Source organism: Ursus arctos, unplaced genomic scaffold, assembly GCF_023065955.2.
Source record: "Ursus arctos isolate Adak ecotype North America unplaced genomic scaffold, UrsArc2.0 scaffold_10, whole genome shotgun sequence".
NCBI classification, from domain to species: domain Eukaryota; kingdom Metazoa; phylum Chordata; class Mammalia; order Carnivora; family Ursidae; genus Ursus; species Ursus arctos.
The window spans coordinates 78,990,949-79,002,856 of NW_026622764.1; the positions used below are offsets into that span (position 1 = coordinate 78,990,949).

Below are 11,908 nucleotides of genomic sequence, written 5' to 3' on the forward strand. Positions count from 1 at the left end.
AGTTGGATTTTTGGTTGTCTCTTTTTTTTCTTTGTTCATTTGTTTTGTTTCTTAAGTTCCACATAGGAGTGAAATCATATGGTATTTGTCTTTCTCTGACTGGCTTATTGCACTTAGCATTATACCCTCTAGTTCTACCTATGTCATTGCAAATGGCAAGATTTCATTCTTTTTTATGACTGAGTAATTTTCTGTTGTATATAAGTACCACATCTTTATTCATCTACTCATGGACATTAAGACTGCTTCCATAGCTTGGCTACTATAAATAGTGTCACAATAAACATAAGGGCGTGTATATCTAATTCGGAAAGATACATACACCCCTATGTTGACTGCAGCATTGTGGTACAATAGCCAAGATATGGGAGGAGCCAGTTTTAACTTAGGAAAGAAGTGTTTTATGACTGTGATTTAGGAAAATACTTCAGCGGCCTTTTTGGTTATGAAAGGCAAAGCCCAGAGCATAGCCTGGAATGGAGAACTGGAGACAAAAGAAGCTAAACTGCTCAAATAATAAAATCATCTGAATTTCTGATTTTCACCTGGTGCCTGAAAAACACATGGCAGAGACCTTGAGATGGGAGCACGATACAAGAGCTGGGAGAATGGCTGTGTGGGGAGGAAGTTGACCCCAGCCTTCTGGCATCAGAAGGCTCATAAGATGGACCGTCAGTGCTATCTGGCATTTGGGGTTCTCTGGTTTTCTGTGATATGCTCTAATTCCAAACCCACTCCCTGCCCAAGTCCTTAGTCCATACCATAGCCTAGATAGTTTGTAAATAACAAAAATACTTGCTCACAGTTCCAGAGGCTGAAAAGTCCAAGATCAAGTCAGCATTGTTAGTGAACCCAAGTTTGGCTGCACGTCGCCTGAAAGATCATCATGGAAGAGATGAGCTTCGATTGGAAAGGAATTTGAGCTTTATGCCAGAGACCGGCAACCTTGGGAGAAGGTGGGCTCCTATCCAAAAGCCAACTCTGAGGTTTCCGCCTGGCCCAGGCATTTTTAAAGGGGTTTAGGGTCATTCATCAGCAAAGGAGGTGCAGTGGCTTGCAACATTTCTTCATCATGTGCAGACTCCATGCCAGCTACAAATGTTGCTTCAGTGCTCCAGGGTTGTGCAAGGGGATCTGGTTCTTGTTCCATGATGTTTAGGAGTCCTCTGTTCTTTCTGCAAAGGAGGGCATGCCAAGGGAGGTCAGTAAAGTCATTTGTGTGACCTAAAAGAAAGAAAAACATTTTGGTCAAAAAAAAAAATTGCTAGGCTGATCAGAAAACCGAGGTGGCTTCAAACAGACTTGCTGACCTCTGTGGCCTGGGAAAGTTCTGGTTCTTCATTCCTTAAGGTGAGTGGCCTGCAAATATCAAAGCAAGGCTATTAGTTCTGTTACAGGTCAAGAGCCTTAGGTCAGCTGAGTAAGGACTGTGTTCACTTGAAGCAAGTTACCCCTTAAGCCCAGAAGGAGTGCTGTTAGGGCATCATGGTCATTTTCTGGTGAGCGCTGCCTTCCTTGTTCATAGCTGGTGCCTTCTTACTTTGTCATGGTGGAAGGGACAAGGGAACTCTGTGGGATCTCTCTTTTTTTTAATTTAATTTAATTTATTTTTTTAAAGTTTCTATTTATTTATTTGAGAGAGAGACTGAGAGAGAACATGAGCAGAGCAGAGAGAGAGAGAGAAGCAGACTCCCAGCCAAGCAGGGAGCCCAGTGTGGGGCTCAGTCCTAGGATTCTGGGATCATGACCTGAGCTGAAGGCAGATGCCCAACAGGCTGAGCCATCCAGGTGCCCCTGTGGGATCTCTTTTGTAATCCCATTTATGAGGGCTCCACCTTCATAACCTAAACACCTCCAAGATCCCACCCCCTAATGCCATCACATTGGGAGTTAGGATTTTAATATATGGATTTAAGGGGCCACAAACATTCAGACCATAGCAGGGATTATGCACAATAATGCATAATAGGGGCATCTTGGACAATAAAGGAAGGGGGGTCGTGTCATATGTTTGAGGTGATTCAGCCTAAACCTATAACCCCGGCCTCAGGAGTGTTGAGGAAATCACCAAGGGTAACAGGAAAACATATGGGAGAAGTTCTGAACAAGAAGTGAACATTCGAAGAATCACTGGAGATGTGCAAGAAGGCTCAGGACATCCCATGGTGAAGATAGAATGAATTCTGCTCTTGCCTGCCCAGGATCTATTCCCCTCCTACCAGTTATAGCAGGTGACCCGGGGGGGGGAGGGGAGGGGTCGGAGTCACCATCCTTCCAGGTTTATAAGGTAACACACCTCATTCCTAGCGCCACCAGTGAACACGTGCCCCAGATGTGACCAATCAGCATCAGCCATCCCTCTGGCTACAGTGATTGGTTCAGAACCTGGAGCATGTGACTCAGAGCTAGACCAATGGGAATTATACCAAAGCCCCCCCCCTTTTTTTTTGCCTGAGTTGTTGCAGGCCATTTTGGGTCTCTGTTGGGATGATGAAGTCAACACGGAAGGAAAGAGATCTGAGAGGACCACGGTGATGGAAACAGTGGAAGTCTCGTGACACTGAGCATCTAGCCTGGGACTCCCAGGCTACATTTTGCAGTCATGTGGAACTCACGTGCAGTCATGCAGTCATGTAAGCCAATCGATTTCATTTCTTGCTTTAGCTTGTTTGTTGAGTTGGGTGGCTGTGATTTTCACCCGAAAGGGTCCTGACACGTGGTGGATCCAGAGAAACCTGAGTGGAAGAAGTACTCCAGTTACCTGAGCAAATGGAATGGCTGTCTCTGTTGTTCACCTGTCCGGTCAGCTAACACAGCCATCTGCTCTCTCGCCTCCTCCCTCTGACAGGGGCAATTCATGGCAGTGTGCGTTGTCATCAAACAGGGATTCCCCCCCAGGGATTCTTCATGTCCTTTAGACTCTTTTTCTTGTTTGGGCTTTGAAGATTACGTTTTGAAAATGTTAAAGCTCCAGCAGAAGGGGACTGTCAGATTGCTGACAAGGGACTGGCTTCCAAAAATGTTATGTATTTTAAAATACAGCTGCAAAATGTATATTTTCAGCTACATTTTGAGCAGAGAAACAAAGGTCTTCTCCTGCACCATTTGTGCCTTCTGTTGTTGATGAATGTTCCGATGTTGCCTTTTTTATTTCCCTCAAACAGAATCATGTTTATGCTCTTGTGTCCTGAGACAAGGTGAAATTTAGTTCTGTTCACATTTTAAAACCATCAACTCTGGCAGCTTTTACCTTCTGCCCATCTGAGCACACCTACTTTGAGCGCTTCCAAAGTTACATAGTTTGTTTGACACCAAGTCACAACTGTATTCCAGAGACTTGTGTCCCTGGCCAGGGAGTTTTTTGTGCAAATGAAGCTGCTGCTGCTTTGTTGTTGTTGCAATAACGTCCTTTCAGAGTTGGTGTTAAGACCAGGAACTAACTCCGGCAACAAGTAAACCATTTGGAATCTGCCACCAAACACTTTCCCCCAATCTACAGGAAACAAACACAAGTTCATTTGTCTCATTCTCTAGGCTTTGGAATTTGTGTGGAAAGGGCGCACTCTTGCCCAGGGAGAGGGCAGGGTGGGGTAAAGGATCCTTGAAAATTTGCCCTGATATTTACATTAGCTGGATGCTCAGTATTTCCTTAGGGGCTGTGGCACGTAACTTGTCTTTGCCTCAAGACCCTAGTATTGACACTTCCACTGAAATGGGGACTGAAGGACACACTTAACTCTAGATCTGAAGGGGTTAAATGAGACATTTGCGATACAGCAGAATTCACAAGCGATTGCTTCATGCTTGGATTATGTGACTTGAAGCCACAGTTTTTTTTTTCTCTGTACATTCTAGGGTCTGGAAAAGTGCCACGACCCCATCATTTTCCTTACCACATGCTTCTAACTTTCGTTTTGGAAAATCTGTTTATTTTCCTCTCTCTGTACCCTGAACTGCTCCAGGCAAGAGTAGAATGAGGTAGTTACAAGCATTGATGCTTGAGCCAAGATACTTGGGGTCAAGTTCTCACTCTGCTTCTTTCTAGCTATGTGACTTAAACTCCATGAGCCTCAGGTCCGTTTTCTGTAAAATGGGTGTGATAACAGATATTCTGCCTTGTAGGGTTGTTGCAAAGGCTAAATGAGATGATGCTTCTGCATGGCGAGTACTTCCCAAACCTGGAACTCACTGCTGGGCCAGCGGTATGCTTAGCCTTCATCCAGACTGTGCAGTTCGTTATAGTAAGGATGTGGATTTGTATTGATGGGTGTTAGTTTCTATGGGATGACAAAGACTAAAAACACCATGGGTCTCACGTCTGCAGAGCGAGGCTTGATGCAAGTCCTCTAGGAGTCTAGTAATTTGGTAGAGTCAGTCCAAAGAGAAAGAGGCGCTGCCTGTTCGAATGGCCTGGACATCTAGCAGGAGGGCGGGTCAGGATTAGAAGTGCAGTTATGGAGACTTGCCTGTTCTCTCTGCCTTACTCAGTCCTTGAGCTCAGGCCCCAGAGTATATCTCTCTCCACTAGGGGACAGGAATTTGGCAGACTGACTCAGGCTTTGAGCCCTCGTTTGGCTTCTCTGAATAAGCAACAAATATGATATCCCATGCAATATTAGGAATGTCCTTTTACTAATTTTTATTCATTGTTTATGTGAAATTAAAATTAAATGAATGGGGCGCCTGGGTGGCACAGCGGTTAAGTGCCTGCCTTCGGCTCAGAAAAACAAAAATGAGGCCGAAGTGCCTGGGGTGTTATTACACACGGTACATTAAATAATAGCTTATTCTCCTTTTTTTCCTAATCTTTTTATTGAAGGGTGTATGCGTTTAAACTGAAATGGTTAAATGATAGGCAGCTAAAGAAAGAAAATAAAGCTAGGCATTGCAATAATCCACGAACTATTAGGTAGACTATAATGATTTTTAGGGTCCATTTTAAGCGCACTTTTCTAGGATGTATTTTCCAGAATAATTCCAGAATAATCTCAGTCATAATGCATCATGTCATTTACATGTATTATCTCATTCAACCATCTACCAATGTAGAAGCAAATGCTCTTACTATCATCCCCATTTTATAGATGCAAACACTGAGACCAGAAAGGTGATCTAATGGGCAGGAAGACTGAGATTGGAGGCCTTGTCACTATGCTGTACTACTTTTTTCTTTTTTTAAGATTTCATTTATTTATTTGAGAGAGAGAGAGAGCACAAGCCGGGGAAAGGGAGAAGCAGGCTACCCTCCAAGCGGGGAGGCCAACACAGGGCTCAATCCCACGACCCTGGGATCATGATCTGACCCCGGGATCATGACCTGAGCTGAAGGCAGACACTCAACCAACTAAGCCACCCAGGAGCCCCAGCTTCTTTCTACTTTTAAAGACAGCAGGTACCCATGGATATTTGGATGCACTCACTAATTGACCCACCATGAAAAATGAGTCAGGTCCCTGATCTTGGCTAAAGAGAAGCTTTCTCCTTCCTTCTTGCAGGCAGAGGTTTGTTGCACGCCCTACATTCCAGCATTTCCCAGGGCAGATATCTACAAAAAAACTCTGCCAGCCTAATGGCAATATTCTTTGTGGATGCCTAAACTCGATATTATTGTTGTTGATTATTATTATTGTTGCTGTTATTTCTTATGTCATCTATAACAATTTTGAATTCTGTAACTCTGTGATTGTTGAATATGTGTCTTTCTAACTAGCATGAAAGTTATATGAGAGCAGGGGAGTGAGAGGCATCTACTATTTTTTCTTTAAATAAATGAAGACAGTTCCCTTTGGGACATCCTGAGTTTGGATGGTTCCACCTAAAAATAAAACAATCAGATATTTTACCAGCAAAAATGCATTTATTTGGGATTAACAGAGATTACAATTCAGGACCTGCAAGCTATGGCAAAACCATAGCCAAGTTCAACAAACAAAGGAGAGGGACTTATTTTATGGCAAAGAAGGAGGAAGTTGGGAGAGGTTGTTTTGAAGGAAAGTCCATTGCAGAAAAGCAAGAATTGGGGGTGATGACAGTTTCTCATTGTCTGGGTTGCAGGGGTAGTCCATTTCTTATAGGACATGCAATGTACATCTTTTCCTGCTGGGGCCTGTAATTGATGATTCTTTCCTGTTGAGGATTCTTCTGTTGGGTCTGTAATTGACAATCCTTCCTGTAACTGACACTGAGTGCTGTGATTGTCCCTTCCAGCTTCCCCCGAGTTCGCTTTGACAAGGCTTCTCTTTATTTTCACAGGCTATGACAATAGAGAGTTGAAAGAATGCTTTTCCATCTCTTTGCATCACATATCCATTGTGAGGTAAACAGTGTTAATCCCACTATAAATTAAGCCTTAAAAATGAGGTGTAGCGTTAAGCCAAACACTTAACTAAGCTCTGTTTGCTCATTTCTTAAGCAACCCTTCACGGCATGTGTTATGTTATTGTTCTAAGCTCTGGGACAGAGCAACGAGCCAACGAGCAAGAACGAAATCGCTGCCTTGGGGCACCTTACATTCTAGGGAGGATAGCAGGTACTCAGGAAATACCAAGTGTACATTAAATGTATAAGGTAAACAGGGATGAGTTAAGAGGGAGGGGGGATGAAAGAGGGAACAAGAGTAAGGAGAGTGTATTTATGTTGAGTGAGTGGGAGGGCACATATTGCATGGAGCACTGGGTATTATACGCAAACAATGAATCATGGAACATTATATCCAAAACTAAGGATGTACTGTATGGTGACTAACATAACACAATAAAAAATTTTTAAAAAGATTCAAAATGAAGTAAGTTTTGCTAAGAGAGCCACTGCAACTAGAGTGGAAAAGAGGACACAGAAGTAATGCATCTGCACATCTCCTGTTTCAGTTTCCGAACACCACGAACTGTGGACTCCTGGCACTTTTAACTGCTCAGCTACAACCGGACCACCTCCTCCAACACAGCCTTCTACTTTGGACTGAACTAGAGACAATGTAACAACTGTTAGCGGCCAGCCCTCACCACAGTTCTTTCAAAACAAGTGCCTGTGTTTTTCCTTCATAGACCTGCTCTCCCTGCTGAAAATAAGGGGCACACCGGATTTCTCGCCAATCCTTGTCTCCCAGATGACTGTCCCTACTTCTCCAAATTGAGGTTTCAGGTATTTTCCAGCATCTACTCTTGATGGACACGAATGATGTGCAAATGCAGAGCCCACTTGAGGCTATTGACAAATCATCAGGTTATGGCAAATACCAGAGGAAACATGAAAATGACAAAGTACACTTCAAGTTAAATTGAGGTTCCTGAAATTGAGTTGTTTCCATTTAAATATTTTTGGAGGGGCACCTGGGTGGCTCAGTTGTTAAGCGTCTGCCTTCAGGTCAGGACATGATCCCAGAGTCCTGGGATCGAGCCCCACGTGGGGCTCCTCCACTGGGAGCCTGCTCCTTCCTCTCCCACTCTCCTGCTTGTGTTCCCTGTCTCACTGGCTGTCTCTCTCTCTGTCAAATAAATAAATAAAATCTAAAAGAAATAAAAATAAAAAAATAAATCTTTGTGGAAACTTTGGTTCACAAGAATCAGCTCTGGGTGTTATAAATATAATTTATACTTTGACATCACTTCAGAAATCCATTCATTGTGATCCATCACAGCCTATAAGGTACTCTAAATACCTATACTTACATTCACACCACCACCAACAACAAAAATCCTCTCACAGGCATAAACTAAGAATAGTTGTTATCCCACATTTGCCAAAGTGACAGTGATTACTTGATGATATTATCTAAAAATTAACTTCTTAAAAGTATCCATTTAATGACATATTTCATAAAGTTTTACAAAACTGTGCCAGAAAAATGATCTGTTTAGGTATCAATTGGATAAAATGGCATGATTGCATTACCTCTAGAACCAAAAGGATGGCTTCTTCATGTGTAAATTTATGCTGTTATTCATGGATTCTTTAATCCTATTATGTTATCTAAGCCATAAAATACTTTAAAGAAAATCATTTCTATCTTTCTTGCCTAGAACTGCTTATTGTCTCTAGCTTTCTGCCCACGGGGTTCTGAATTTTCATTTTGCAAGGGACCACACAGAGCATGTTGCTTGTCCGGCAGATGGTTACAATTTATGTGGCCCCCTGCATGACAGCTCTAGGGAGTGGATGGACAAGGGGTGAAACCAGCAGAGAGGTTTGGGGTCCAAACACTCAGAGTGCACAGACTGACCTCAGCAGCCAGAGGGTCCTGCCCAGCTGGGACCTGCCTCATCTTATGAGTCCATGCAGGACACCCACTGCAGGAGTAGCCTGGCCCCATGACCTGCACACGCACCATGGGAGGCCCCATCCAGTGGTGGGGAGGACCTGCTGTCCACACAGAACTATCCACATTACACAACGGAAATTCAGGATGGAGGGCAGGAGAGAGGGAGGTCAATGCACTAAGGACCTTTATAATCTGAAACACAGGAGAAATCCAGTATTTCCAAGAATGTTTTTCTATCCCCTGCAGAAAGGAAACTTGGAATCCAAAGTAATGAAATTTATTGGAAAATGAGTAAGATATGTTTGCATACTTAGCTTGTGGCTCAGGCAGTTCTCCCCTGAGACATTAGTGTCACTCTTGGCTTCAACGGGCTCCTTGGAAGGAAAACAGGGACATCCTGGGGATCTTATTTATTTGAGAGAGCAAAAGAGAACAAGACAGAGTGCACGAGTGCAGTGAGGGGCAGAGGGAGATGCAGACTCCCCACTGAGTGGGGAGGTTGATGCTGGGTTTGATCCCTGGAGTCCAGAAGCCTGACTTGAGCTGAAGGCAGATGCTTAACCCACTAAGCCACCCAGGAAACCCAGGAAAGACTTTTTTAAACAGTGTTTTACTAATAAAAGTTTTATAGAATAGCAGATGTAAAAAGAAAATTTAAGTCTCCTATGTGTCCCTGCCAGGGGTAAACTTTTTTTTTTTTTTTTAGTTAGTTAGTTAACATACAGTACAGTATTGGTTTCTGGAGTAGAATTCGGTCATTCATCACTTACATACAACACTTAGTGCTGATCTGTGTCCTCCTTCATACCTATCATCCATCTACCCAACCCCGACCCACTTTCCTCTATCAATGCACACTGTGCAGAGCTGCCTTGGGCTCTGAAGGTTCTAGCATGAGCCATCGTCATGGCAACATGATGGTGATGCACACCTTCCCTTCCATTTCAACTGTCACTCTGTGAGCCCAGCCCTTGCAGTTTGGTTAACAGGTGTGAAGCTCCCCACGATGGGAAATCTGAACTGTTTTTCTACAGGTATGTTCGTGTCAATTTTCTGAATTCCTTCTCTCAAGTTGGCTGCCTCACTTTTAGAGAAATTTGTTTCTTTTTAAAATTTTTCTTTTCATTTCCACACTCCAATTTGTCCACAGTTTCAGATGAAAATTCTAGGTTTTCCATATTAGTTAATTTTGATTTTTCAATGAAACTGGCTTCCTTAAATAGCTTCTAAATTCAGAAAAGTGGACTGTTTCTGAATGTCAATTTTGTCCATACTCATACAGAGAACACACGAAGGGAATACACCACACTGCTCTCAGTGGATCAGGAGGATCTTGATGCCATCCCAGCAACCCGTGATAAGGAAAGGAATTCCAGGGCAACTCTTCTCAATGTAGATGATAAAATCTGAAAGCAAGTGTGAGCAGTCCAAATCCAGAGCTTTACAGAAGGAGAAAAAAAACCCAGGGACATTTGAAGGCCCCCTGTGCCCCAACACTGGGGGCCACGCTCCCCCTCCCCCACGTACTCACCTCAGCCCGCTGCTCTGCTCCCTGCACAGCTGGCGGATCGGGCCTGTCAGGCTCCTGAGGCCTAACCCTAACCCTAGGTCAGTCGACTAGGGGTCCCTCCCCAGGGGCCTGGAGCCACAGCGCCGGGGATAGGGGACCACTGACCCCAGCGCTGGACTCAGCCTGCCCACCTGCAGCCAACCGGTCCCCTCGGGGTGCCGCCGAGCATTCAGGACTCAGCGTTCAGACGAACATTCAGGAGAACCGTCAGGGCCCACGAGCCCCCAGCGACTTCGACGGCCCCCAGCGTCACAACACTTGGGACCACGCTACCACTACCCCGCGTCATCCCCTCCACCCACCGCTCCAATCGCCACACAGCCAGCGGATCGGGCCTGCTGGGCTCCTGGGGCCTAACCCTAACCCTAGATTGGCCGCCAAGGGGAGCCTCCCCAGGGGCCTGGAGCGCAGTGCCAGGGATTGGGGACCCCTGAGCCCAAGTGTGGGACTCAGCCTGCCACTTCGCAGCCCCCCTGGGGCCCTCGGGGTGCTGCCCAGCATTCAGGGCAGGAGAATGGGCAGGGACCCCCGAGCCCCCGGCAAAATTCGATGGCCCCCTGAGCCACAATGCTTGGGCCCACGCTCCCCCTCCCCCACACTTTCACCTTGGCAAGCTGCCTTGCTCACCACTCAGATGGAAGATTGGGCTTGTTGGGATCCTGGGGCCTAACCCTAAACTTTGGTCGGAGACTGAGGGGCCCTTTCCTAGGGGCCTGGTGCAGCACCGCATAGGACTGGGGAATCCCGAGCCCCAGCGGCACTCAGCCTACTACCAGAAGGTCACCCAAGTCCCTAGAGGCGACGCCGAGCATTCAGGGCCGGAGAACCAAAAGAGGCCCCAAGACCCTTGCCACCTTTGAAGACCCCTATGCCACAACGCTTGGGCTCACGCTCCCCCTGCCCCTTGCCCTCACCTTGGCCCACTGCCCCACTCGCCCCTCAGCTGGCATATCGGGCCTGCCAGCCTTCTGGGGGCTAACCCCAACCCTAGGTCAGCTGCCAAGGGGCCCACTCCCAATGGGCCTTAGCGCCACAGTGCCTAGGATTGGGGACCCCCGAGCCACAACGCCTGACTCAGGCTGCCACCGTGCCGCCACCCGGGCTCCTCGGGGCAATGTAGAGCATTCAGGGCGGGAGAAGAGGCAGGCCCCCTGAGCCCACAGCAACCTTTGAAGGCCCCCTGGGGTCACAACTCTTGGGTCCACGCTCTCCCTACCCCGAGCACTCACCACGACCCCTTACACTGCTCACCAAACAGCCAGCCGATGGGGCCTGCTGGCCTCCTTGGGGCTAACCCTAACCATAGGTCAACCCCAGAGGAGCCCCTCCCAAAGGACCTGGCGCCGCAACGTTGGGAACTGGAGACCCCCAAGCCCCAGCTCCGGACACACCCTGCGGCCTGACCGCCACCCCTGCTGCTAGGGGCACCACCAGTCATTCAGGGCGGGAGAACGGGCAGGGCCCTCCCAGACCGGCCACATTCGAAGGCACAACGCGCCAAAACACTTGGGCCCACGCTCCCGCTCTCCAGCGCCCTCACCTTGGCCCGCCCCCTGCTCCCCGCACAGCCGGCGGATCGGGCCTGCTGGCCTCATGTGGGCTAACCCTAACCCTAGGTCGGCCCTGGATAGGCCCATCCCAAGGGGTCTGGCACCGCAACACTGGGGATTGGCGACCACTGAGCCCCAGGCCTGGACTCACCCTGCCGCCCCGCCACCACCCGCGCCAGTAGGGGCAGCGCCGGTCATTCATGGTGGGAGACCAGGCAGGGCCCTCCGAGCCCCCGGCGACCTTCTTAGGCCCTCCGCGCCAAAACGCTTGGGCCCACGCTCCCGCTCGCCAGCGCCCTCACCTCGGCCCGAACCTCCACTCCCTGCACAGCCGGCGGATCGGGCCTGCCGGCCACCTGGGTACTAATTCTAACCCTAGGTCGGCCCCCGGGGGGCCACTCCCAAGGGGCCTGGGGCCGCAACGATGGGGATTGGGACCCCTGAGCCCCAGCGCCGGACTCACCCTGTCGCCCCGCATCCCTCCGGGCTGGTAGGGGTGCTGCTGGTCATTCAGGACTGGAGAACGGGCAG

The 11,908-nt window shown here is 47.6% G+C and overlaps 1 long non-coding RNA gene across 1 annotated transcript; it reads left to right on the plus strand.

Annotated features, from left to right (window-relative positions):
• Positions 1-1,281: 1,281 nt before the first annotated feature.
• On the plus strand, positions 1,282-8,910 carry LOC123000558 (uncharacterized). The gene is made up of 3 exons (XR_006408655.3): positions 1,282-1,350; positions 2,457-2,633; positions 6,867-8,910. It is a non-coding gene; the product is annotated as an uncharacterized LOC123000558 (long non-coding RNA).
• The last annotated feature ends 2,998 nt before the right edge of the window (positions 8,911-11,908 follow it).